Source organism: Oryzias latipes, chromosome 9 (genome assembly GCF_002234675.1).
Source record: "Oryzias latipes chromosome 9, ASM223467v1".
Lineage (NCBI taxonomy): Eukaryota > Metazoa > Chordata > Actinopteri > Beloniformes > Adrianichthyidae > Oryzias > Oryzias latipes.
In genome coordinates, this window is record NC_019867.2 from 15477907 (window position 1) to 15505776 (window position 27870).

General features: G+C 39.7%; 1 long non-coding RNA gene across 1 annotated transcript; it reads left to right on the top strand.

Moving 5' to 3' along the window:
* The first annotated feature begins 3593 nt into the window (after window positions 1-3593).
* LOC110015624 lies at window positions 3594-25309 on the top strand. The gene is made up of 3 exons (XR_002873860.1): window positions 3594-4655; window positions 5305-5416; window positions 24427-25309. It is a non-coding gene; the product is annotated as an uncharacterized LOC110015624 (long non-coding RNA).
* Window positions 25310-27870: the final 2561 nt, after the last annotated feature.

A 27870-nucleotide genomic window follows, 5' to 3' on the forward strand; every position in this document is an offset into this window, starting at 1 on the left:
TTAAGTTCAAGCATTTAATGCATCTTATTTGCTCAAGAGGAACTGACGATAACGGTTGTAATGGTAGTGTCCACCGCCACACAATAATAGCTGAGTTCTGCTCACTCTCCCACATTTCACATTTTGTTATTTTCTGCCAACATCTATGAATGCCCTATTTGTTTTAAAAGTTTATTTTTTACATTAATATTAATAGCATGAAAATTTGCTTTTTTTTTGGTATTTCTTTATCCTTTGCATTACCCAGAGTTTGACCTCCTGGTTCCTGACTTGTGGAGTTCTTCTAGGGCCAAATAGGCTGTTGAGTGTGGAGCTGCTGAAGTTCACTGGCAGTCACTTGTGGCAGAGGAAGAGAATGAACAGGGATTGTTGATGTGTGTATTTTGTTAATTTAGGAAGCAAAACCTCACATCAGTGTTGATTAGTTTCTTTGATTATGCTTTTTTTCCAAATAAATTCATCACAAGAGTGCTTGAATTAAAAAAATATAATAAAATGAATGGTTTTATTGAATTTGCATGTTATTTGACTCACTGCATTTATATTCTCTTTTTGAAGTACTAACTAAATCCCACCTGACAGCAACTGCCTCCTAATATTTCAAACTGCATCCTTCCAGATCACATCAAATCACAATAGCTGGCATATTTGAGCTAATATACAGCATTTGCATGGAGTGGGTGTAACTGACACCAATCCCAGATGAGCAATTACAAGAAATTAATTACCAGTCATTCCTATATTAATGGATTATTCCAAAATAAAACAAGCTAATTTATACATTTTGACACAGAGAACTGGTTCAATAAGGATTATAAAAAGCTATTTACTAAACAAAACGGAGGGGAGAAAAGGGAAATGAAGTAGAGGTTAAAAAAGGAAAACACGGGAAATCCTTCAAAACACTGCAATTAGTTGATGGTAATGCCAATGTTAGCACAGTTCCTCCCCAACACTGACTCTAGGTATTAGATAGGATTTTACATCCATTTTTCACTGTCTGCTCAGGTCTCCCTGGCTGCTTACGCTGCACTGCATTCTCTGACTGCAAGAAACGAAAGCAGAACAATCTCTGCAGAAAGAGAATGATGAGGAGGGGTAAATTCCTGTGGGCCTGGGGCCTAAGGGTGAGAGGAGAAAAGGGTGCGTTTGTTAAGAAGAGTGGGATTCTGGGAAACATAGAGTGACAATACGTGCAGAGTTTTGGGGGGAGAAAGTGCGAAACGAAAAAAAAAATCAAAAGAGGGAGAGAAAGATCTGACAGCCTGAGAAATCTTAAGGTGCCATCTGGCGTGTGGGGGCCAAAGCACTGGGCTTGCTGACCTCTGACCCAAATCGTGCTTTTAGCAAACATCCCAGGGCTGTGGATTTATGGGTTGCTGAGGAGCAATAACTGTCAAAAACTTTCAGGGAAGGTAACCACTGTTGCTCTATCTTTTGGTAACTTTGAAGCTCCAGGGTTTTAAACAAAATTACAAGAGTCACCTCTCAACTGAGATTTACTCACATTCCCCATCTTGCGTACCATTCATAAATACCATGAACATGAGACATCATAAATTTGGACTGATTGGACCTCAGCCACTACAGTCAAAAGTTGTTTAACCATGTTGGATGTTTGATTTTTTGTTGTTGCTAAATATCTTAGATAGTAGCTTAGCAACAAATGCCAAGCGATCCAAGCAGTACAGAAAGAAAGTTAAAAACAGCCTGAAAACAAACAGGGAAGAACATATCTTGTGTCAGCCAGCTGTCATTTACCATATATATATATAATGCTAACTTTCATATCTTCTCTTTTTCATTTCACCTATTCATTTAACCACTCACTCAACTCTTTACCCTGTTTTGCTCTCCTTTTTGAATTTTAAGAGGGGGTGGGAGAGTCTATGCACTGGCCCAGACCTGAATAGACTTTTGTCTTGCTCATTCTTTCTGGTTCTGACTATGTCACTTGTTGGGTGCCTCTACTGATGGGATGTATGACTGATGCTGCCAGGATGTCTTGTTATTTGTTAGCATTCAAAGTTGCAATGAGTGAGGACTACATTTTACTCTTTACTCTTGAATTTGGCTTGACTTTGCTTTGTTGATGGGTATAGGGTCAAACCTCTCATTAAATCTCAGAGATTCATTCCTTCAACATATTTATGAAGAAAACAATGAAAAAAATGATATTCTGGTAATGCAGAGCTATCTCTGTGGGTTATCAAAATACTTCAAAATGCTTCTAATTTAAACAGGGGGCAGAGTTACTGTCATTATTGCATTGAGGGCCTCTCCAGTCCACTGTCTCTTCCTCCCTTTTGTGGAGCATGCTGACATCATAGATAGCAATTTCTGCCAGTGTGGCATCCCTAGGTAGGCAGACAAGAATTCTAGATATTTACTCCCATTGGGAAGTAACTGTCATGCTAACTATGCGGATCATTATAAGACGATTGGACTGCAGGGCGATACCCTCGTAATAATGCTGTGCATTTCACCAGTACGTCTCAATCGAGGGCTGCAACAACCCAATGGTTCCATTGTTCCTGGCTTCTTTTGTGATGCAGTCAGGGAAAAAAATCATTTCTTTTCTAATAGCATGAAAAGATTTCATTGAAGTGCAGATTGAGAGTGTTCCTCGGTGGGTTGTGGAACGAGGCCAAAAAGCTCAATGCCCGCGAAAATATCCTGGCTCACTCGGATCATTCCAGCACCAAACTGTATTCTCTATTGAGGCTGGGCAGCATCATAGCAACAGAGAGAGATGCAAAACGATGACTCTAGTGGAAGCCTTTGACATGCACTTCCACAAACAGACACACGATGGGCTGCTTTCAACCATACGGAGGTCAAATGGGGCTGTTCTGTCCAGGCAGTAGCTGCTGTGCTATTCTCTCTTCCTCAAAAGAAGATGGGAATTTATTTAAATTGCACATTCATGTATCTACAGACAGGATCACATTTACATGAAATTTAACAAGTATGCATTCTCATTTTCCCTCACGACTTTGTAAATGCTTGCTTTGTAAGGGGGTAGGTCTGTCAGTCTGCCTAATTGCCGTCTGCATTGTACACGAGCACACAGAAGAGAAGATAGACTCTGCTTTATATCTCATTTTTGAAGCATATTTACATATAAACTACATCAATCTTCCAATAAACCTGTCATGTCAATTGTCTCGTTGGGCATTAAAAAGCATTTCTTTACATCTATGCAGAGAAAAATTTCTTGTTCTTAATTTTGTCACTCTATACCACATTGTAATCTTTTGAAACATTATAAATGTATCAGTCTTGGACTGTTATGTTGAGTAAATTTTTTTATGGAGCTGAAGGATAGCAATACAAACTTGTGTCATATTTACCTTAAAACCACCTTTAACCCAATTGGAAAAGAATTCATATAAAAAAAATACCCTAACCAGTTCCTTGATCTTATTTTGCATAGTCTAATGCCTCAAATCTATTCAATTAAAAATTATGCTACCAGATAAATTCATCAAGAGCAGGTAAGAATGAAATACTCTGTGTGCACATTTTAAGAAAATTAAAAAAAAGTGCAAGCAGAATGTCCAGTAAGCGTGTGTGTTAGTTTGAGACAGCAATCCTGCAACAATGGGATTGGTGAAAGAAAAAGCAATTGTCCTCTAGGGCTCAGACACTCATGAAATTAATCTATTATCTTCCTGTGCAGCTGCCATATACGATACAAGGTGCTTGACAATTCCCTGTGCCATTACAAGTCTGTGACATTTGCTCATTCACTAAGCTCGCTGACACCAACAGGATCTGGCCTTGCTGCTAAATTAAGGCAACGAGTGGGGAAATGAGAGCAGTCGCATCGGCCTGGAAGAGCTTGTGAGGCTGGATGGATTACCCCTTTTGTTTGAAGACCTAACCTAAGCACCTTGCCCGTGGGCTTTTTATCAGCTACAGCTGAAAAACACCTTCAGGAGGGAGATGGTGATATAACAACAACCAGTCGTAATAGTGTGACAAGGCTGTGCTGTCCTTGCACAACTCTTGACTCTCCTCCTGCCTTCTCTACTATCCTTACTCCTCTATTCTGCACCACACTGGATCTTCTATCTTAAGCTCTGTCGAGGTGGGAACGGGCATACTTTAAATGCCTGTCACCCAGTGTCACAATAGCAGCTCCACATAGGGTGTCCAGTGTCAAAACACAGGTTGGGTTCTGTCAAGGGCAAAATGAATTTTTTGGAGAAAGAAAGGTTGAAAAGGAGAGAGAAAGAAAGCAGAGAAAGGATATATTATGGTGGATGCTGAATAACCGGAAGGTTTAAAGATGTTTCACACAATGCAAGGAGAAACGGGGTGAGGGGTGGAAGTAATGGAAGAGTACTAAAGTGCTGGGCTGCTGGCACAAGCGTATGGATAGCAGCTGTCAAACAAGCAAGGTTTTGTGTATTTATTGTTAGTATGCTTAAAGAGATAGTGAAGGTCAGGCCATGTGTCTGCTCTGTAGCTTTGTTATGCGAGCTGGATCAATTTATGAAATATGTCAACAATGCAGCAGATGCAATCTTTCTCTTTGTCACAAGTTCTCTTTTACGCTGATTTTTCTTTTTTATTGTTTGTCTTCCTGTCTTTGTTGCTCCGAAGACCCAGGTCATCACTGCTTAAACAACTGTGCTAAAGAATAAGCGGTCAGTATATTGTATCCTTGTAGAAGAAAACTAAAAACATTCTCAGCTTTGTCCTCAGTACTTGAGGATTTTTAAGTTCACTTTTGAGAAGGCTAAAGTTATTTTTTATGTATTTATCTAGACTGTCCAGTTTGTACTTTTATTGTTGTGTGCCCACATAGGAGAAATCCCATGTAATTCTTTTTTCAACTTTGCTAATATTGACTCCTAAAATGGGTAGTTTGAATATTTTAGCAAATTTTGTTGACTAAATCCCCGTTAGACACAATCATGAGATGCATTCTCACTGCTTGTACAGGGTTTGCACAAATAATTTACTAATTTAAAATAAATTAAAATTCATATTTTTTTCTCTTCATTATAACATTAAACTGAATATATTCCTCTTTGCCTCCTGCCTTTGTCAGATCCTTAGATAACCCTGCACCATGACCCACATAACCGCACCACCCTGTTACACTGTCAATATGTATAATGTTAAATCTGCCCCAAAGCAGCATTTAAGTCATACTTAAATACATGGTCCTGTTTAAATATGGCCCATGATGTTGTAGAATATAGGCCTGCTTGATGCTCTATACTAAATTCTTTCCATAGATAGTGTTTGTGGTACTTACACTTGTTACTTTGTCTCATCTTACTTTGACAGCTTGGCAGATGGGAGAGACTGTGGCTTGGATCACCGTAGTGAAACCAGACCTTACATCCATTTCCTTGGCCAGTGGAATCAGTGTTACCATCTAAATACCCAGGATCTGCTAGTAAGTTCACACAGTTTGGGTCTAACCCCAAAGCATTTCTGATCTGTCTGAGGATTCCATACTGGTCTTTTTGGATGCTGTCTTTAACCCCGTGGTCAAACCAGAGCAAACAAGGATGCGAGCCTGCTGTTTTGGAATCTGGTGTCACATCTTTGTTCAATAAGGTGGAGATTGGTCACACTGTAGGTCATTCTGCAAGAGAATCAAAGTGAGGACATTTAAGCCTCAGGGATGGCTAGTTTGGGTACTGTTTTAGGCTTTTGTGTTGTTTTGGGTCTTTAAAAGTGGTGTGGTGTGCATTACAGGGCAGGGGTAGAGGTTGAGAGTAAAAAAAAAAAATGTTTGCAAAAGAGCAATCCAGGGAAAATACTGGGAGATCAGCTGGCTCAACAATTCAGAGACATGAAAATAAACAGGGAACAAGAACAACTAATCCCAACAAATACAAGATTAAAAAGTGAAGGGATTCCAAAAATGGCTGTCGATTACAGAAGGACGGTTATTTGGACAGATACAGTCTATGAGTAAAAGACCAAAAGAGGAGATGGAAACTCAGCCATGGAGGGTCTAACTGTTCACATGTTTTGAATGATGAGTTCTGCTTTGGGGATTTTTAGGCACACATGGCCAAAAACAAACACAATTTAGGGATTAGCAATTTTATTAGCAGAATAATATCTAATTATGTAAATATCTAATTGCCTCATCATATACATGCAATGTTTAAATGTTATGTATCTATTCTCGGTTAACATTTTGAGCTTTCCAAGCGCACCTTAGGTTAATTAAATAAGTGTCAAACATATGGTCTTTGACCCTGAATATTAAAAAACAGGAAATGATAAGGAATGCATTTGATCCACACAGCTGCATGGCTTCACCCTTATTCAAACTGTGGATTCATCTAAATTCTATGGAATCTTCTGCAACACATTTTTCTCTTTCTTTTTTTTTTTTTTTGCCCTCAGAGTTCAGAAGCTTGTAGGTCTTTAATTATGTATAATATTCTTTTGCCCTGTTTTATAGAAACTCCAGACTGGTTTCGCTCAAGTCATCGACTTGAAAGTTTGAAAACCTCCAGTGACAAGAATATTAATGTGCCAGCAGTGTCATATCTGTTTCAGCTCATGCATATTCAATGTCCCCCCAGCTCTCCAAGATTTATGTCAGACTTTGCCAGAGAGTAGTTTTCCACCATTGGAGATAATAGCATGCTAAATTGATGTTATCGGGGGCAGGTTTTTTGTCTTTACTTCTCTCCAGGTCGGGAGGGTTGGAAGAAGGGAGCTGGGAGCAACCCACTCTTCTGGCTGCTGTTCAGACTGTTGGCAGCTTCCACACTCACCTCCACCCACTGGACTGTTCAGCAACAGTGGCGGGCCCGAAAACCTCCATCTACTCCTGCATGGGTTGAGCAGAGGGCATATTTTGGAAGGAGATTAGGGGGTGATCCTGTGGATTATCTTTTAATTAAGGATGGTTGAGTTGTGCCCACTCTGGTGAAGCAAACGCCCAGCTGCTAATGAAGTTTAAACAGACATACTTTATTTAATTACTGCTAATCGCTGGGCCCAAAGTCTGGCCCTCTTTGATCTGCCTGTCGCACTGTAATCTTCCTGGCAGATACCATCTCCCGTTCTACCCCAATCCCTTTTAGAAGTTGCTACGGGAGGTCCAAGATTAACCATGGGTTAATTGAGACAGCCAGGGTAGAACTATGGGTGTGAGTGAGTGAGAGGAATAGACAGAAAGGAAGGACTAGAGAGGGTGCAAGAAGGAGGGAGGAAGGGCAGAAGATTGATGTGTTTGTGGTCTTTAAAATGTTCAACGTCATGCACAGGTTTTTAGCGGAGAGAATTCTCTGCATGCTTTCATTTTTTACTTTCTGATTACATTTTTTTTTCAAATCTCTCAAAAAAATCCATAAAATTGTTATGAAATTCCTTATTGTGCATTGGCTTGTGGAAAAAAAATAAGCAAAACTTTTTGGTACGTAGTTTTGAAATGTTTTTCAGGCTCAATGTACTGCACTGGTGCAACTTAATATGGCGTTATTGCTGTACTATTGTTGCCATTGTACATATCAGTGCGATGTGGACAGCTGTTATCCTGGCAGAGTTCAGAAAGGTCAGAAGGGGCAGCAGAGAGCACAGAAGCAGGGTTTGTGTGCAAGAAAAGAAGAGCTAGTGCATATGTGTGTGTCTGTTTGGAGTGGGGGGGGGGGGGGTGGCTTTATCTGACCTGGGGGAGCTATGGCTTTCCTGTTAATTGGGTTAGTGCTGCAACCAGGGGCAAACCGTGAGACTACAGAAAAATACTGTGAGAAAAAGCCCTAAGAGGCACTTTTGTCTCAGCTGAGACATATGGCAGAAGAGCTGTGGGTGCACTGTCTTCATCTGGAGGGAGCAAATGAGGAAGGTGTGAGACAGAGCGCTGGGGAGGGTGAAATACTGTACAAGTTTTTTTTCTGCAAATGAATGCGGTATCCCCAAATCGTGTGTAAAAGAGCCGGAGGACACACTTACTGTGGTAAACCAATCACCCTATCTGTATCTCTATCAGGCATGTACGCACACAAACACAAAAACTGCAAACCCCTTTGTCTTTCGAACTCTCTCACAAAACAGTGTGCTTTCTTTCTCCTTCTTTCCTTCACCCTCTTGCTCCCGCTTGCCTGTTCCTGTCTCCTGCAACTGAAAGATTGCCAATAAATGAGTGATTTATATTCCGATAAGAGATGTTAACTAAACCGCTGCTTGCATATTCATACCTGGAGCTGTTGATTAATGCCGGCTTCACCATAACAGAGAATGTGTATTGTTTTCCTTTTTTTTTGTTGTAACATGCATTACAAAGTCAATGTCTCATGCCTCACAAAAAAATTTACTGCCTTAATTACCCAAAGTAAGATGGCAAAGAAAAAATATTCATGGCCCTGTTTATAACGCGGTTGATGGAATTATGCATTGCAATTTGTGAATAATTGAATTGTTCCTTCAGATTGTGACAGAATAGCTAATTTATTAATAGACGTACACAAAGTCGAGTCAAAGCCGCAGTCGCTCCTGCGGGTAGAACTGCTTTCAAAAGAATGAATCCTTGCTAAATTAGTTCCAGTACACAGTCCTGTGCAGACGCCTTGGTTGCAAACAAACCCAAAAGACAGAAAGGGGAGCAGGAGAGGCAGAAATTGCGAAGAGCTTCTGCAGACACCCGGTGTTAAACACAGTGACGTCTCAGAGGCCCTTTGGTAGAGGAAATGAAATATTAAATGCTTTAGTGTTTATTAATAGGATGAAACAAAGGGCTGCTTCCCTTTGACTTGTGCACACTGACACTTGGCAGGGAACAAACAAAATCAAATATGGTATTGATCCATAATGGATGAAAAGGCCCTCTATGAATGAGTAGCATTATTTAAGAAATTAGGAAATGAAAGAAACACAGAGGAGAAATAACTTTACAATCATTTTGTCAGTTGCCCTGACTCATTGCTCAAAATGAGGCTCTAAAAAAGTTTCACATTAAAAAACTTTTTTAATTGTACCATTTTAAAAATAATAATCTCACTGTGATATAATTTCAACACTCATTTTTCACAAAATATCAACACTAAGGGGTTAATTTTGCAACAGAATTTATTATCATTATTTTTTTACAGCAGATGCTGATTTTTTTTGGTGTAGCATGATTATGAAAATTCATTCTATGGAACTAAAGTGGATCTGATGTGTGAAAGCCACTTTGCATGTCTGTCATAGAAAGCCAGGACGGTGGTGACATTTAATGTTGTAGCAGGTTAACCTCTGGTCTCTCTCCTTGAGGCCCTGTCATGTCTAAGTAACACCCCCAAATAAGCCCTTTTGACATGGGGACTCCAGCCTTACGGCCCCGTGCCTCTGTTGACGGTTTCAAACAAAAGTCCGTTTTCTGTTGATTGATTTTGCTCTTATGCAAATCCAAGATCCTCCCTGCTTTCCAATATATTAAAAGGAGAGACTGGAGTACTACAGTAAGCAACAATATTTGGTCACCTTTTTTTTTTTCACCAATTATTAAGACTTTAACCATCTCTGGAAAAGTCATGCCATTGAAAATGCAAGAAGTGTATTTTAGAATCCTGTCTTTTTTTTTCTTAATATTTCTTTTATATGCTTTCCCAAGGATAAAAGTGTGTAGGGAAATGCATCTAGAAAATAGATTTATTAGGCACATTGTTATAGAAAACTACACACACATTAGCATTTGGACACATTATTTACTTCCCTTGTTCTATCACTCACCCACATAGTCTCAAGAACACATTTGACATGCAACAGAAAATCCCCCGTACGCTACTCCCTCTGGTTGTGGTTCAAATTCTGTGTCCTAATGCCTTCCCCAGCTGTGAGTTTGTATGTCCTTGGGGAGTTCAGACATAGCTGCTGTAGTGACCTGATAGCATCTGGGAGTAACTGATGGTTTTGCCCACATGCTTCAGAGCCTCAGGACCTTGCAAAACCAAGTTTCCCTTGGACCCTTTCAACACCTCCTCGACACCCGCTTAAAACAAATTCCACCAGAGAAAAGCCTAACATGCTCTGTGTTTTATTAAAAAGTGTGCCTGTAGGACTATTTCTCATTATCTTTGAAGTGAAAGTCCTTGTCAATGGACATAGCAAGGTGAAAAAGTAAAATCCAAAAGGTCATTTTACATGCTGCTAATGTAACAATTTCCATCATTCCTCCTCAAGTTCAGCTTTTAAATCATTCAAATTTGACTTGAAACTTGATTTAAAGTTTGAATGTTGGTGTTCTTTCTTTGATAATTAACTGGAGTACAGGGTTGGAAAGTGAGATAAAACATTGCAGCTAGCAACTATTGCTCTTGGAATACTTGGTGACTGCCTTGACCTTCCCTCTCAGAGTTATCAAGGCATCAGAGCAGTCTGTTCTGGCATTCCAAAACACTATAAAACTAAGATGAAAATGTGTTTATCTAAAGTAAAAGGGATGGTAAAGAGTTTTCACTGGAACTTCCTCTATTGAGGATTCATTTGCTATCATAAAACCTTCTGAAATGATGTAGTCAAATCGTCTGATAGTGTACCCTTTCTTCATATCAGTATTTAGGTCTTCTGTGGTGTTTATATTTTTGAAGCTTCTTTGAACTAAAGCTCTAACACAGTTCAGATGCCTTTTTACATAAAACTGAAAGTATTTTTGTCTTCAAGTCAACATCTAAAATACACCAGAGGCAAAGGGAGTGCATGATGACCGATGAGTATATAACCTTTGTAGGAGGAAAAATAAACAAAAACGGAATGAGGAGGAGGAAGAAGAGAGGAGGCAGTGGAATAATGAAAACAGCAAAGAAGTGTTTCCATGCTTTTTCCAGCTGTTTTCCCATGGAAAGGCACCGGTTATCCGCTCAGCTTGTAACAATAGACCAAACGAGGCTGGTGGGATCTGGAATTGACAACTTGTGTCTGCTTATTTAAACTAGTTAATGAACTTAATTATCTCCCTCCTTGCTGTGAGCAGTCAATAAACAATTAGTGTGGCATATGGACCCCCTAAACTATGTGTTTTCTATCTTTGAGACAATAGGGTGTCCCTGTCTGGCAGTGGTAAAGTGTCAGTACAGTCTGATTAAAATATGTGGGAAGCAGTAATCAATGTCTTATTCCAAGACTGTAGAACACTATCTTTTCTAAGTATTCTTGTCCTTTCAGCTTTGAAAAACAAAAAAGACGTCACACATGAAACCTTTCCATGAATATTTTCTTTCCTGTCCTCTTCAATGAATTTGTTTTCAAACAGTCTGTTAGGGCTTGCTCTCAGCACACTAGTTGGGCTGTGCCTGAGTCCATCTAACCCAAGTCGGGTTCTTTTGGTAGCTTTAATTCCTTTGGTGTTATCTCTGGGTATTGGCCATTGGCCTGCCTCACACAGTTTGAGCCACAGCACCTGCCCCTGGACTTGAAAAGGGGATAGTGTTCTTACAGGTGCGAGCTATGACTCATCTCATGGCCAATGGAAAGAGAAAATGGTGCCCCGTACTGTTTTAGCATACATGTTAGCCATGCCTGGAGACTGATGGTGAAAAAGAGTTTATGAGCTGAGCCAAGAATGGCTTGCAATTAACTCCCTGTGGCGCTTTTGGCATCCCATGACCGATTGGGGTGGTATGAGAAGGCTGTAATAACATTTCACTGAGGTCCATGGGCCTGTGGCAGGCCTTCTCATTGTAAGCCTTCTGCACTACCACCTTGTTGAAATCATAAACAGCTCTGCTGCGTCTTTATTAGCAGCACTAAATAGGAATTTCTATCCTTGGCAGCAAAGGCTAGACAGGAAAAGTTAGCTGGAGGGAGAAAGAGGAGTGAAATCCTTTGAATATGGATGGAGCTCAGGTGAACTACACCTGAACTCTGCTTGTGAAGTCTTTATAGAGAGGTGTTCCTGACTTTCTTTTGCTTTTCAGCCACCATCAAAAGTTCAAGAGGCAGCACTATTTTGTATTCAGGAAGAACAAAACCTTTCAAAGGTTTGGAATGAAAAAAAAAGTACTTTATCAGTCTGGAAGGTAAATGAGTTAAAGGATGGGCTAAGAGTGTGCAGGGAGGAGAAGAAAAAGGGTGCACCTTGTTTTATGCCTTTACAAGACTTACCTAAAATAATTCATACAATGAAAACCACTTTTCCAAATAAAAGCCATTTCACTTTTATTTCTTAAAGATTGGAATCAACCTTTATTAAAACTAATTAGGCAGCAAATGTCATGAAAGTGGATCTCTTAGTTTTGAACCATTTCAACACCCTTTTTTAGTCTTTATTTTCATGTTATCACCACCTAAGTGTTAACTCTTTCAGGTTGAAGTGCCCTTGGGAATGGAGAACAGTTGATTTATGGAAACAACAGGTCACTCGCAGAGAAACCTGAATGCTTTATTTGAATAATTTTCTTGCAGGAAAAGTTACGATATTTTTCGGGTCTTCTGATGTTTCTTCAGTTATTTTAGGTTTCTTTAAACTGTAAAAAAAAAAAAGAAAAAGCCTAGTAGCACTGTTTTGAATTTTTTCCCCTCAGCTAAAGCAGAAAAATTCTGATCTCTTGGTACGCTCTGTATCCCTGCTGGCAAAGGTTCTGAAGTTTTATAATGGCTCTCCATGGATTTGATGATTATTGCTTTTCTAAGTGCTATTCTTTTCCTCCTACTTATTTTTTTTTCAGATTCCATGTCTTTATTCATGATAAAGTACTGCAAGGCTGCATTTGAAAGAAACATATAACCATTTTCAGGTGTATCTAGTGTGAGTCTACTTTAAACATATTTTTTTGTCAATACTACACTTTTTACAAAAAGTACAAATGTAAAAAAAAGGCTTTTGAACACTTTTATGGTTTATGTTTGGTTACAGCTATAAAATCACATTTGTGCTTGGTTTTATGCACACCACATGTATCACAGTGTAGCTTTCAAAACGACTGTGACATTGTGTAACTGCAGAAGAAATATCTGTAATTAATTTCGTTATGGTTTTTTATCACAACAATCCCACAAACGTTTTTCTACTTTTCAGTCGACTTCTATTTACTTTTTTGTTTAATTCAGGCAGTTATACTTCAGCTGTGCTTCACTAGTACTGCTAAATAGCTGGCTAAAGGGATTAACTTGGTCATGTTGGAGGGTAAGTGGAGGGTTTGTTCACAAGAGGCCCCTTTGTCCTCTTAGGTCACTGATCTAGGGCTTCATATCCACTCAACACTAAACTTTACCCTCCTTCTCTCTCCACTCCAGAGGGCAACAGAATTGGCTGCATTGTGTCACAGGAGGTGGAAAAGAGTTCACTGCTCCACCCATCCACTTTGGTCTTGTAGTGTGTTTTGAACGGTGCTCATCACAACACTGGCCATGCACATGCACACACTTGCAAGTCTGCAGTTGCGTCGCATTTACATTCAATAACCAAAGGAAACTCCTGCTGGGGTAGCCATTCACGCCATCGTAACAGGCTGGTTGTTTTCTATGGGAGAGGGTGGACCTGGGAGGAGAGAGTGGGCAGTTCATGTTCTCCACCCCTGAGCTTTGAGGAAAGGATGGCAAGTGTAAACATTCAATAATGTTTGCTTTATGAGCATGCAAAAGCACCTTCAGACTGTTAAAAAATGCAACTCCTCAGGAAAATAGAAAAAGAGGTTTTAGAAGAATCAAGGTCCAAACTGCTCACATGTTAGGCCGACCAGGTGTTCTGCTGTTATGATTTGGCCTGCCTCAACCCTGCTGTGAGTGGAAGATAACCTTTCTCTTGACCACTGGGTGTGATATCACTCTGCAATGGCTGGGTGGCTGCAACACAACCGAAGGTTGCAGCAACAGCTTAAATGGGGATAAATCATGGCATTGTCTGATTCTCTGCCTATGGGAAAGCTCAGTAAGCCCTTCACTGCCCATTCTGATGATGGAAATTCATTCTCAATGATTCATCTCCATTTACTTAACCATGAGCATCCTATGCCTGCCAGTTTGGAAAGGGATATAGCACTACAGCTTAGCTCGGCCATAAATAGGGTTCTCTGAGAGAAGTTGGTATATGTTTGAAATGCGTGTGATGCTTATAATACATACTTGTTGGGGATCGCTTTTGGGATTATAAAGTAAAGGAAGGCAAATATATCAACAAGCATGCTGTTTATCCGCTGGTTCCACACCCTCCAAAGAGAACCATTTTACACAGGCCAGTTTGGAGAGGCTTAACACCTGATTTTTTTTTTTTTAACCCAAATAAACTAATTCTCTCTCCCTCTCTCTTACTTTTGTCTTCCAATGCAAAGAGGATGAAGCCAGCAGAATGAGCAGAGCTCCATTATTGCTGTATTTTCTTTACAGAGAAATGTTATTTACTAGAAAGATATCATCCCAGCTTTTAATCCTCTTAGTGGTGGATTGCGGTTGTACTTACAGCGCTATGCACCTGCTAAACTGCCTTCTCTTAAAGCTGTATAAACACAGCCGCAGGAGCATTGCCTTCCTAAGCTGAACACATGAGCTTATTTTTCTTTTTCACACAAGAGTTAAGGCAGGAGGAGAGAGCACACAAGAAGTTTAGAGGACATCCTGTTGATGGGATGATGCTTATGGCAGCACAGTGGGACCTTCTTTCTTGCATGTCATATGTGGTTGGAACCCACCTGATGTTTGTGGTTCTTGGGTAAGATGAGAAACTGTGTGTAGATTTTTTTAGTGCAAGATTACTTTTATGAGAAGTTTACTATCTGAATTTTAGCACATGTAAATGGGTTATACTTCTAAAACAAGGCTACAACCTTTTACAACTTTTTTGTAAATAACTGCACTGATTAGAATCTGTTTTTTGTAGCAGTTTATGGGCTAAATGCATTTAAAAATAAAAATTGTTTTCTTCCGAGTTGGTGAAGTCCAGCTTGAGTCATGTTTCTCTTTCTTGTAAACAATCTGGTGTCCTCCTTCTTAGAAAAAGGATTTTATGCCTTGCTGGCACGACTGGTACTGCTCTGTGTTATCGCTGCCTCTAACTTTCAAACAGAGTTACAGACAACACTCATCCTCACACTCCCTGTTGGAATGGAAAGAGCAGCATAGACAGAAGGAGACAGACACAGAAAAAGTGGCCCTTTGTGGATGTGGTGTGTGGATGTAGACTGGAGGGAGCCCGCTTCTATCACAAGCAAACAATTTAGAACTTGAAATATTGGCTGGTGTAATGATTGAACATGGCTCCCTTATCACCGGGTTGCCAGGTTGGCTAGCTTTAACGATGACTTATCACAGGACTGAGGAACGTGGAGTATATAACAAGATTCTCCAACATGACAAACACTGCCCTGAGGAGATGCACACCACACTGCAGTTTGCCCAAATCCAGGGCACCAGGCTCTGGGAGTGGAGAGTACTCCACGGATTGCAGAGCAGCTCCAAAGTGTCCGACAACAAAGTAGGACCCCCCATGTTTTCTGTATTCTGGTGTGGTGATTCTTGCATAGACTCATAAATGTTTTGAGGGCATGACATTTTAGGGTTCAACAGAATGGGTTGTAGTTTAATGTAACCTCAAAGTTTTCATCAGATCAGTTGTCACTGTCAAGTCTAAGGTAGTTAGGTAGTTGCTTTGCTAGGTGCTCTACTTCAGTAAAACTCAAACACCTTGTCAATTGGTCACAGATAGGAACTGGCATTTTACATGGGAAAAGGACTAATCTTTTACATTTGCGGTATCATTGCAATTTATTTCAGCATTGTCATGTCTGATTTTATGTGTCACTGCTGGAGGACTGCATGGCACCACTTTCTCTCTGTATTCATAAAAGAAATTCAGCTTATTGTTGTATTAAATCCCATTGTTTTAAACTGTTGCTAAAAACTCACTCCAATAAAAATTGGGGTGTTTAGGTGTTTTTTTACAAGTTCTTGTAGCAGCTTTTTCTCATGATGGAGGACATATACACTGCGTTTATGAGTATTTCTTTTTTTCAAATTATGGTGAATCAGAAGCAGACAAAAAAATTCAGTTTGAAAAAGCTTGTAGTTGTTACATAGAAACTACATTTGACAGGCCACAAGCTCCCTGGTCTCCTCCATTCTGATGTATCTACTTGCAAAACAAATAGATCCATGCTTGTCTCCATTTTCCTCATCCGAGCTGACATCTGGCTCCAATATATTGGAGCTGGACAGCTTCAATATTGCTTGACATTTTTGTTGCACCACTAATGTTAGCTTGGTGTTGTGAGGGGCAGTAAACTAGCAGGAGAGTGTGTAAACAAAGGGATGATGGGAAGTCAGGGAGGCTCACTCTGTGCCAACAGTCCCGCCCACAACTCTTTTTGAGTTACTACTGCTGCTCCACAGAAACTATGTCCTAGAAAACAACACAAGTTTTTGGATTGTGGCTAAAAAGGTATAATTATCATTAAAAGACAACTTGAAATGTGTTTACAATAGGTCAAAAGATGATCAGAGTAGGACAGAGTAGAAGTTTATTCATAGGCTGATGCTAAAGGTTATACTGGATGTAGCAAAAGACCAAAGAGCCATGACCTTTGACATTGGGGTCAAAACAAAACAGATGCCAGGTGAGATAACTCACATCAGCTTTAAATACATTGATGAGGAATTTTTCACCCTGTCTTCTGTGCCATTGCTTCATATCCTTCTACAACATTTCTCAGTTAATAATATTCCTTTCCAATGGCAAGACCATCCCCTCTTGCATGTTCTTCCCCCTCTTTTTCTGACTTTTTTCTTTGACTCCACGTCTTCTATCTGGACTTTTTTTTTATTAATTGCCCTCTTTACCAGAAAGATGTTTGCTTTCTCTCTGTGTATATGTATGTGTTGCTGTCATTGAAACGGATTTGTTTATAGTTGTGCCCCTTGCTGCTTCAAGTCTTAAAGCGGCGCAGCTGTCAAGAGCAAAAACTCTTGCAAGGTCGGCTCATTTCTGTTTACTTTTTGAACATTATTTACCCTCTGGGGCCTTTAAAAGCACTTCTGCAAGACATCACTTATAGAAAGGAGAGAGAAGGGAAAGGAAGGCGGAGAGTGAAAGGATCTAATAAAAGAGTTTTGTGATTGGATCCTATTTTTCTATTGGTTACACTAGTTTAGTTCTTTGAAATTTGTTTTACGTGTTCTCATGGTTTGGTAAAAATTGCAGGCATATTCTCCATGCAAGTACATTGATATAAATTTGGTGTATTAGCTGTAACAGACCATAATTTTACTCTGCAGTGTTACTACTCTGCACATAAACACCAAATTATAATGCATTAATAAGGGAAGCGATAAAAACATTTTGCATGATAGACCCCAAGGCTGTTGCCTGAATGCAAAGACATGGACCTAGGATTAACCCATCAATAATCACTATCTGCTGTGCCATGCATTTGCCCCTGCAGAGCTAATGATTAATCTCCCCTATATGGGACTGATCACTATCAGATTGATGAATGCACCGACCAATCATGTTCCGGGAAACCCACAGAATGTACATACAATAATAAGTGATGATGAACAGCCTCAGTTGTTGGTTATTTATGCCGGCTGCCCAGAGGAGATGCTGTATGTTTTTATTCATTTATTCGTGGTCAAGTGGGATTTTCAAACATACATTCTGGTTGTGGTCATGGTATTTGGCATTGGTAGAAATGGCATGAAATAAACTGAAGTGTCCTCTGCAGGCTAATTTAAATATATTTTAAGCTTCTCCCATAACTGTGTAGTGTGTAGCTTCTCCAGAACGTGCAGTAGGGTTGAAAGACCTCATGCCCTGAAATAATGGTCCTTTTCCAAAGGTGTGAGAGTGTGTTTGTTTTAAAATGAGTTGAAAAATAAAAATAAACTTTTATAGACAAATTATGTTTCACCATGTACGATGCACTGTATCTACCCCTGAATGATGGATGTAGATTTTGTCCCTCTTGCTTGTTGTTGTTATTCAGCCTGGGCCTCCATGTGTTCCATCCTGATGTCCTTGTATAGTCAGGCTTAGGTTTATTTTCTTTGGATCGACAGAGACACCTCCTCTTGAACTTTTATAGCCCCTCTTAGTGATGTGTATCTGAGAGAGATGACCTGGGTCACCAGGCTTTACAGGCTTCCGTCTGCTTCTCGTCCATGCTGTTTGTTTTTCTTCCGCTTTGCTTTTCCATATCATTTCTTTTCACACGTTTACACGTGACTTGAATGAAAATGACAAAACAAAAATGAAAGCGACTTTAAGATGTTTAAATTTACCAGAAGTGAGAAATAAAAAAATACCAAGCAAACGATAAAAATGAAACACACAAGATGGCTTCTGCATAATATGTGATTTACTGTTTTGTTATTTCTTTTTTTCCCCCCCACAAAACTTTTTAAATGTTTTTTTTCCTGTACTTGTTTTCAAAAATGACTTTACGTTACTAAATGACAGTTAAGTACATTATTAGAAAATTTCATTTTTCAAAGCAACTACTTTTTAAAGCACAAATTTCAATAAATATAAAGTGTCCAGCATAACAGCATATAAATGCCAAAACCATTAAAGAGGTTTTAAACTTTTTTGAATACACAACAACCTCAGAGCAGCAGTTATAACTCTGAACCTGGAGACACATGCCTCCTACCTCCTAACATTCACACAGGTGCCTGTCAGAGAAGAAAGGACTGAAAGGGGAGCTGTTCACAGTCAGAGCACAAAGCCAGGTCTGGAAGATTTATGTCCATATTACAGAGTAGTATGTTAATACAGAGCCCTCCCTCTGCAAATTACTGATCAGACACAAGAAGTTTAGAATCTGTGGGCCTAAACCAAAGTGACAGTTATTGGCCCCTTTGGCCCAAAGGAAAAATCTGTTAAGTCATTTGCTGTTGTGTTTGATATCTCGGTAGAAACCGTATTTTTATGTATTTGATATGGCCTCATTTAACCTTTTAAATTTTCCCAGTGCAATACTTTCCTTTGGCTGAAATTTATAACTCAGAGCTACATTATTAGATACTCAGGAATTACAAAGTATTCCCCGTTGTTGATCCAGTAAACTTGAACACAAATCTGTAATAGTCATGCTTCCACTGTTTTTGCCGTTTCTAACTTAGCACCCGAAATGGGTAAAAGTGTTTTAGTGTTTGTGTTTATTTTGGTAGAGTGGCCGGGATAGGCTCCGGCAGCCCCGTCACCCTGAAAGGGATAAAACGGAATAGAAGATGAATGAATGAATGAATGAATGAATGAATGAATGAATGAATGAATGAATGAATGAATGAATGAATGAATGAATGAATGAATGAATGAATGAATGATGGATGAATGAAAGATTAAAGTCTAAATAAACTGTGAATAAAAAAGTGTGCACAGTGTATTGTGTTTACAGTCTTTTGTTGGAGTTCCTGCTGAGCCTCATAAGGAGCATCCCACATCTTGGCCTTGGCCACACTCCCACCACATCCAGCAATCATTATTCAGTTTGACAATAAAAACAGCCAGACAGAGTAAAGATGTTTATGAATTTTACAGTAAAATTCTTTTTCTATTGATCCAGCGATCTTTGATGGTTCTCTTAGCCCAAATACCGGTACCTTTGGACCATTTAAATTTCACACCTGTTTGTTAAATTACCAATCTGCAACTTATTGATTTTCCATCATTCATTTTGTGTTACTCATATTTTTGTCACACACAGCATGATTCACACTTGCTAATAATTAATGTAAAAGTCTTTTTAACCGAAAGAGCAAACAAACGAAATACTTAGGTAAATAGTAGCATTTTAGATCTGTACTAGGAAAAAGTTTATTATTGAAATATTTTTGTTGTTTATCTTGTTTGTTCATTCTATTAAATGCTATTGTTTCTTTATAACAAATTTTTTTTTGCTCTTTTGGTTTTGTGTTTAGGTTTTAAACGTATTGCAGTGTCAGTGGCAACACAGTTAATAGTGTTGCCACTGATACTGACATTGATAATGCATCACACGCTAATCTGATGCAGCAATTCCAGTCAACAGCTGTTTCTAGGCTATTAGTAATTTTATTTAATGTAATTTCTTCTGATTATTAGACTTATATGGACTTAACACCCTCCTTTTTTGGATAATGCAGGAAGGAAAATAATGCAATCTTTCGGAAAATAAGGCATATTTATTCATCAGGTAAGCTTTCTATTTTAAAAGTCTAATATGTAATTTTCTAATAGTTAACTGTCAATCTACAACACTCATCTATGAGACCAAGAACATCTGAGTTTAGACACAAAGATGCACTAGCCTGTCGCATATCTGTTAAGCTGAAAGTTACTGTCATTTTTACAAGTTTGTCCAAAAGTATTGATAGAAGCAAATTAGAAATTAGAAATACCTGAGTTACAACTTTGACTGATTTTGCCTGTAAATGGAATGGTTAGATCGGTTCACCAGATTCAACAACCTGGGGAAAAGTTAATACCAACCAAAGTACTAAATAATTAACAACTAAATCAGAATAGTAATGGCTAAGTTCATGTTAGTACGCAGTGACTGGTTTTATTGATAAATGCAATAACTATTAGAAAGGGGACTGGCAGTCTTCAAAATTATAAAAAAGAAAAAAAAAACTCAGCAGGAATATTTTTTGGCCCTGAAGCAGCAGTGTCTCAGTGTAGAAAATGCTGGGTCTATGGTTGTTACCTAATCTGCAATCGGGTAAAATCATTTAGACATAACGGGTCAATCTGTGCCAAATATAAATTCCATTCAAATTTCCAAATTTTTGTTTTTTTGGATCATGTGATGTATCATGTCTAACATAGAATTAATGAGTTTGCTGATTTGTCCTTTTAGTTTTCAACTGGTTGGCTTACAATTTCCATTCTTTTTTATTTGTATTTAAATGTTAAAGCATGTATATGGATATTAATTCATATTGCACATCATCAATCAAATGATAAACACATGTTTTATACGTATGCTGACTTGGACTTAAACAGCGTTCATTTTTGGCCTCTTTTCTAAGTCCACATGTCTAACAACTGTATTTCTGCACTTCTGCACCCTTATCAGGTCTGTTTGCACACATTTAGGTAATTTTAGTGAACAAAACACTTTCTTGTTGTATTTTTTTTTTTGTTTTGTTTTTTACAGTGAACACACACACATTGGACCACATGCGCAGCAATTAGACCACATCTGAAGAGCATTACCCATTCCTCCAGTGTTTACACAAGGTCAGTCTTGATGGGAGAAAGTGGGAGGCACAGATATTGTTGTGACACTCTTTGTAATGCCTTTCTGTACACACTGGCCAGACATGTGTTTCCCCTGGGGTGCAGTGTGGTTATACTTGACGTTTGGTGTAATGAACGTCAGTGCAAGCTGACAGTTCATTCAAATTACAGATGGATGGGAAGTCAGGTTGGAGTCAGATCTTTCTTTTTTGCTGCTTGTAAAATATACTGTATATATTTTTCTTTTTTGTATCTGACATGGGGGGGATCATTACGCTTACTTTTTAAATAGAAAGCATCTAATTGCATGTAATTTTCAAAATACGTGCGGCCAGCCCTGAACTTTTTTCTTGGCCGCACAGATCCAGAGGAAGGGTTAAGGTTAGGATTTTGGTTGGGGTTAAGGTTAAACCATTAAATAGTTCATGAGCGTGACTGTTTCTTCGGCACACAGCTCCTCCAGGGGATCAAATGCGGAGAACACACTTCCCACACCTAAGTGTGTGACAGATAATGGCACTTTAACTTTAAGTTTAATTTTAAAAATGTGCAACAAAATTCAGCCTTGGACGCAGTTAAAATACAAGCAGAAAAACGCAGTAATGTGCATCTTAGCTGCACACATTACGTGTCGCCTTCATCACTTTTTGTGCCGGTTTTTCTCATAGTTTGTCTCAAAATCAAGCAGAAAGATAATTGTGTGGCCTTCATAGTTGTCCATGTTTCTTATTTACGATTCTTTGTTATAAATCTTCTGTGGGTTTTCTTTGCATATGCATGTTAAGTTATATTTTTTACACTTAAATATGTAAAAAAAAAAAAAAAAAATGAATTGGTGATTGTTCATTTTTTGTTTCTTTTAATGTCTGCATGTCAGTGTGGATCAATCCATTGTTCCAGAATTCGTATGATCATCACATTTGTATGGTATTATGTTATGGGATTATGCTAATTAAAAGGCAGGAAGCCACAGTGTGTGAGACCTGTATTATACTTAAAGATTAGTGAGCCATAATTGTAGTGTTGGGGCTTCCTACTCAAGCTTTAAATTGTGCTTCTTTACAGCTCCCATCCATTTTCATCTCCCTGTCTTTCCGCCTGTTAAAGCTCCACACTTCTGCCTCTCTCCTCCACCTATCCTCAACCTGGTTCTTGATCCTTACACTGGTAGCGGATAGTTCTGTTAGGATTAATATTTTCTGGCCCTTTGATGTCAGAACTGTATTTCACAAAGATGGAGATACAATGGGGGGGTGGGGGGGTGATGGGGATATAAAGAATAAGAAGCAGGAAGTGAAAGAGAGAGTGGGATAAGGACACAGAGAGAAAAAAAACAGGAAAGGTGTGAGGGATCTTCTGTTGGCAGCTTAATGTATAATCTCATAGTGTGTGCATGGTCTTGAGCTGTTGTGTGTATGATTTTGAATGCAACTGTATGTGAGTGTATGTGTGTGTGGGGTGGTGTCCCTCCTGGCAGCTTCTCATGCTTCCTCCTCAGGCTGTGTTTGGAGAGGCGTGTCATTGTTGCTGTGGGCTAGCAAAGGTCAACGGGAAGAGGGGTGCATGGGCCACGCTGCTGCTCCTCACTGGCTGCCAGGCAGAGGCTCCGGCCTTGTCCATTAAGCCAATCACTCACAGCCAGCTGACCCCTGACAGCCTATCAGTTTACTTGGCCTGGAGGCTGAGAGCAAATAGACAAAGGCAGAGGTGCCGTTGAGGGTTATGCTATTGGAAGAGAGGCTGGAGACAGAGCAAGAGTGACTATGAGTGCTCAGCACTCTTTCAGCTGAGGAGCCAAAGGTGAGAGCAAGTCGTGGGCGAGAGAACCCTTAATCTGTGGATGAGGCGGGCACCAGGAGCCTCCATACAATAATTACATTAGAGTTAAATAGATCCCTGTATCTGAAAGCAACACATTTATGCCCTGCAGGAGAATCCCCAGCTAATTGTAATCCACCAGGACAGAGCGGGCGCAAGACGTGCCTACTTTTCAAGTGAAGAGGTTTAGGAGAATGCTTTTGTGTCATTTACTAAATGTATTGAGTGCAAGCATGAGCTCCTTGTTCAGAAAAATCCTGACACAAATGAAAAGAATCAGCTCAAAAACTCCCACATTTGACAAACAGAGAAGAATTGATTCATCCTCTTTTTGGGATATCTGCACATCAATATGCACTTGTGCTTACATACATTATGGCCCTTGGCTGTGGTGCATGTTGGCAGCGTTGCTTGGAGCATTGCTTGAGGGATAGGTGGACGGTGGAATGACAGGATGGAGAGATAGACTACATGGAAAATGATTGGATGGAGTGAGAGAGGGGGGTGGCAAACATATCTAGCGAGTTGAGCCAGGCGCAGCCGGAGGGGAGGAGAGGTTGATCTGTTTAGTGTCCGTCTCCCGCTTTCACTGGTCATTAAAAGTAGGCTGTTATCAGACAGCACAGGGAGGACTAACCAACCAGCAAGCACAGAGCTGCATCTTCAGGTAACAGCTCCTTATCTGTTCACTGATTGCCTTCACGCTCCCAATCCGTCTGACGTTGGCATCTCAATCAGTCTTTAAATAATCTGCCTCCTTCCAGCACCAGATCCGCCTCCATGCTTACGTCTCTCCCTCTTCCATTCCAGCCCTCACGCCACACTTGTTGTGTACAGGGTGATTTTGAATATTAATGCAAGTAAGCACTTACCAAAAAAATAGTATTTTGCTGTGAGCAAATGCACCTCAGGAAGATCTTGGTAAAGAGCTTTTGGCTATATTTCCTATGATTCACAGCTGACAAGTAATGTTTTGAAAGGTTGTGCATCTCACATAAAGCCCGTCAAGTGTTCCTTCAAATCCTGGATTATTTAGGCTGCTACTTACGCTGAAGTCATGAAGTCATGTTCCAATAACAGTGACAAGTGAACAAGTGCATCATGATTGTTCTTACAGTAAAGAGAAAAATCAAATTGGCTTCCCCAACTCAAAATCAACTTTTAAAAGAGTTTCTAAGTCTTGCTGCCTATAGCGTGAATGACATGATAGAACTGGCTGGCCACTCACCTTCCACCCATTCCCAGGACCACCACTGTCAGATTTGGAGCCTTTCCTACACTTATACTAATGAAATAAGCAAAAGAGTAATTTTAGGGGCAGAAAAAAGTAATGGTTAATTCATAGGGGTGTAACAATTAAGTGACTTAATCTATTAATCAGCGTATTGAATATATAGCTACGATTCAACCAGATTGATCTGTCTAAGGGAAGTTGTTCTTCAAATCCAACTGGCCTATGTTGTTGTTTTTCTTTTGGCTTTTCCCATCAGGGGTCGCCACAGCGAATGAGTCGCATGGTAAACTTGGCAATGTTTTACGCCGGATGCCCTTCCTGACGCAACCCTCTCAAAGCAACTGGACTTTGGACCGGCACAGAATTAGAGAAGGGAACAGGGAGCAGCACGGAGTCGAACCCCGGTTTCACGGACGGAAGGCGCCGCAAACCAGCACGAGCTAAACCGGCTCCCCCAAATCCAACCGGCCTATACCCATATAAAATTGTTTCTAAATGAGATAAATTATTTATATCAATCTTGGAAAAGACTACTGATTGACGCGTTGCCGGTTTATTTTACTATAACGTGAAAAGAAGCAGTACCATCACACCGGACAACACACATGTGAGAACAGCAAAAAATGATCAATCCATCATTACAGTCCAATGTGTGGAAACACTTTGAATTTATCAAAGAAAATTTAGCATACAATGTGCTAGAATGTTCTAGTAATGTTCTGTTTAGATTATTTTGATGTGGAAAAACAACAATGGACTAAACTGTATGAAACTAAAATGTGATTGGATTTTTCATTAATTCTTTTTATTTTGTTTGTTTGTACATATATTAAGTTTGCACGTGTTGTTTTAATTTGTCAATTAAAACCTGTGGAAGAAAGTGATTTGAAAGAGATGCAAGAATGAAACATATTTGAAATGGCCCTTTGTATCCCAACAGAACTTAATTCTGAGTTGACTTTGAGGCTTCAATCGGATGTCTACATTTTCATATTTGTTAAATAAAAAAATGTCACAAAACTTGCCACTATGCAAATACTGCTTTATGCTTGACCAAATACCTCATATTTGTCTGTGTTTTAACTCTATGACACAAAACCTACACCGGGGTGTGTCAGTATGCAGGTGTTATGCTTTCTGTAAGATATTTTTACAGACTTTTCAGAAACACTGGAGACTTCAAAGGAAAGGGTACAAGAAAAATCTCTTAAATACACTGACCAAAAATATAAACTCAACACTTTTGAGTTCATACCATTTTTTATGGTATGAACTCAAAGATGTGAAACATTTTCCACATACACAAAATAACCAGATCTCTGAAATATTGTTCACAAATCTGTCTAAATCTGTGATAGTGAGCACTTCTCCTTTGCCAAGACAATCCATCCCACCTTGCAGGTGTGCCATATCAAGATGCTGATTAGACAGCATGATTATTGCACAGGTGTGCCTTAGACTGGCCACAAGAAAAGGCCACTCTGAAATCTTCAGTTGTATCACACAGCACAATGCCACAGATGTCGCAAGTTTTGAGGGAGCGTGCAATTGGCATGCTGATAGCAGGAATGTCCACCAGAGCTGTTGCTAGGGAATTGAATGTCCATTTCTCCACCATAAGCCGTCTCCAAAGGCGTTTCCGAGAATTTGGCAGCACATCCAACCGGCCTCACAACCGCAGACCACGTGTAACCACACCAGCCCAAGACCTCCACATCCAGCATGTCCATCTCCAAGATCGTCTGAGACCAGCCACTCGGACAGCTTCTGAAACAATCGGTTTGCATAACCACAGAATTTTTGCACAAACTGTCAGAAACCATCTCAGGGAAGCTCATCTGCATGCTCGTCGTCCTCATCGAGGTCTCAACCTCACTCCTTAACCGACTTGAGTGGACAAATGCTCACATGCGATGGCGTCTGGCACGTTGGAGAGGTGTTCTTTTCACGGAGGAAACCCGGTTTACATTGTTCAGGGCAGATGGCAGACAGCGTGTGTGGCGTTGTGTGGGTGAGCGGTTTTCTGATGTCAATGTTGTGGATCGAGTAGCTCGTGGTGGTGGTGGGGTTATGGTATGGGCAGGCACATGTTATGGGCGACGAACACAGGTGCATTTCATTGATGGCATTTAGAATGCACAGAGATACCGTGACGAGATCCTGGGGCCCATTGTTGTGCCGTACATCCAACAACATCACCTCATGTTGCAGCATGATAATGCAGGGCCCCATGTTGTAAGGATCTGTACACAATTCTTGGAAGCTGAAAACATCCCAGTTCTTGCATGGCCAGCATTCTCACCGGACATGTCACCCATTGAGCATGTTTGGGATGCTCTGGATCGGCGTATACGACAGCGTGTTCCAGTTCCTGCCAATATCCAGCAACTTCCCACAGCCATTGAAGAAGAGTGGACCAAGATTCCACAAGCCACAATAGACAACCTGATCAACTCAATGCGAAGGAAATGTGTCGCACTTTATGAGGCAAATGGTGGTCACTCCAGATACTGACTGGTTGTCTGAGTCCCCAGACCCCCTCAATAAAACAAAACTGAAGATTTCAGAGTGGCCTTTCTTGTGGCCAGTCTAAGGCACACCTGTGCAATAATCATGCTGTCTAATCAGCATCTTGATATGGCACAGCTGTGAGGTGGAATGGATTGTCTTGGCAAAGGAGAAGTGCTCACTATCACAGATTTAGACAGATTTATGAACAATATTTCAGAGAACTGGTTATTTTGTGTATGTGGAAAATGTTTCACATCTTTAAGTTCATACCATAAAAAATGGGAGCAATAACAAAAGTGTTGCGTTTATATTTTTGGTTCTCAATAGAAAGCTGGGTGACACCCACCACCTAATGCAAGTGTAGCAGTCTTACTTTCACACCTATTTAAAGGATATTTATTATGAAAGAAAATGCATCATATTTGAGAATTTATCTATTTTTACCTTCTACTTCAAGACTTTTTCTCCTTATTTCAACAATTGCAAACAGCTGTTTGAAAAGTAACTATGGTGATAGGAAAAGCTTTTTTTACATGTAGGAGAAACTAGCAGCTTTAAAACTCATTAGGTGCCAAAATACAGACAGCAATCCAGATGTGCTGATGTGAAATTAAGGATGTAGGTTGGGAGCTAATTGGAGAACAAGCGGAATGATTTTGAAGCATCTTTCCCCCCCCATTCAATTTGTCAGAGTTGTGACACACTAGTAGATAAAAAAGGATGGGCTTTATTGCTGACAAAATTATGAGTGCCACACATGTGTCTTTATGTGACTGCAGGATATTATTCTAGTCTCTGTACATTCCGATTGAAGGAAGAGAGATTTCAGTGCTCGTCAACAGGAGATGGTGTGACTCAAGCCAAGTTACTAAAAAACAAGAGCACTGATGTCTGATTGGAGCTTAAATTCAGTAGGTTTGCACTGAAATGTTGATGTGCCTACATGTTGTCCATAATGTCTACTTATGATAGGTGCTATTATGCAAAGTCATCAGCCTGCTACACAATAACCAATAGATTTTACAGTGAGGCCAGCTTAAAGATGTCAACAAGAAACTCCAGTCCCCCACTTCCAAATATTAATAAATTGAAAGATTTAAGGTTAGAAATCATGGTGAATTCTATTACCGTTTAAAATAATTGGAGTTCATTAGCTTATCTCCTCTTATTGAACATAGCTCAAAACCAA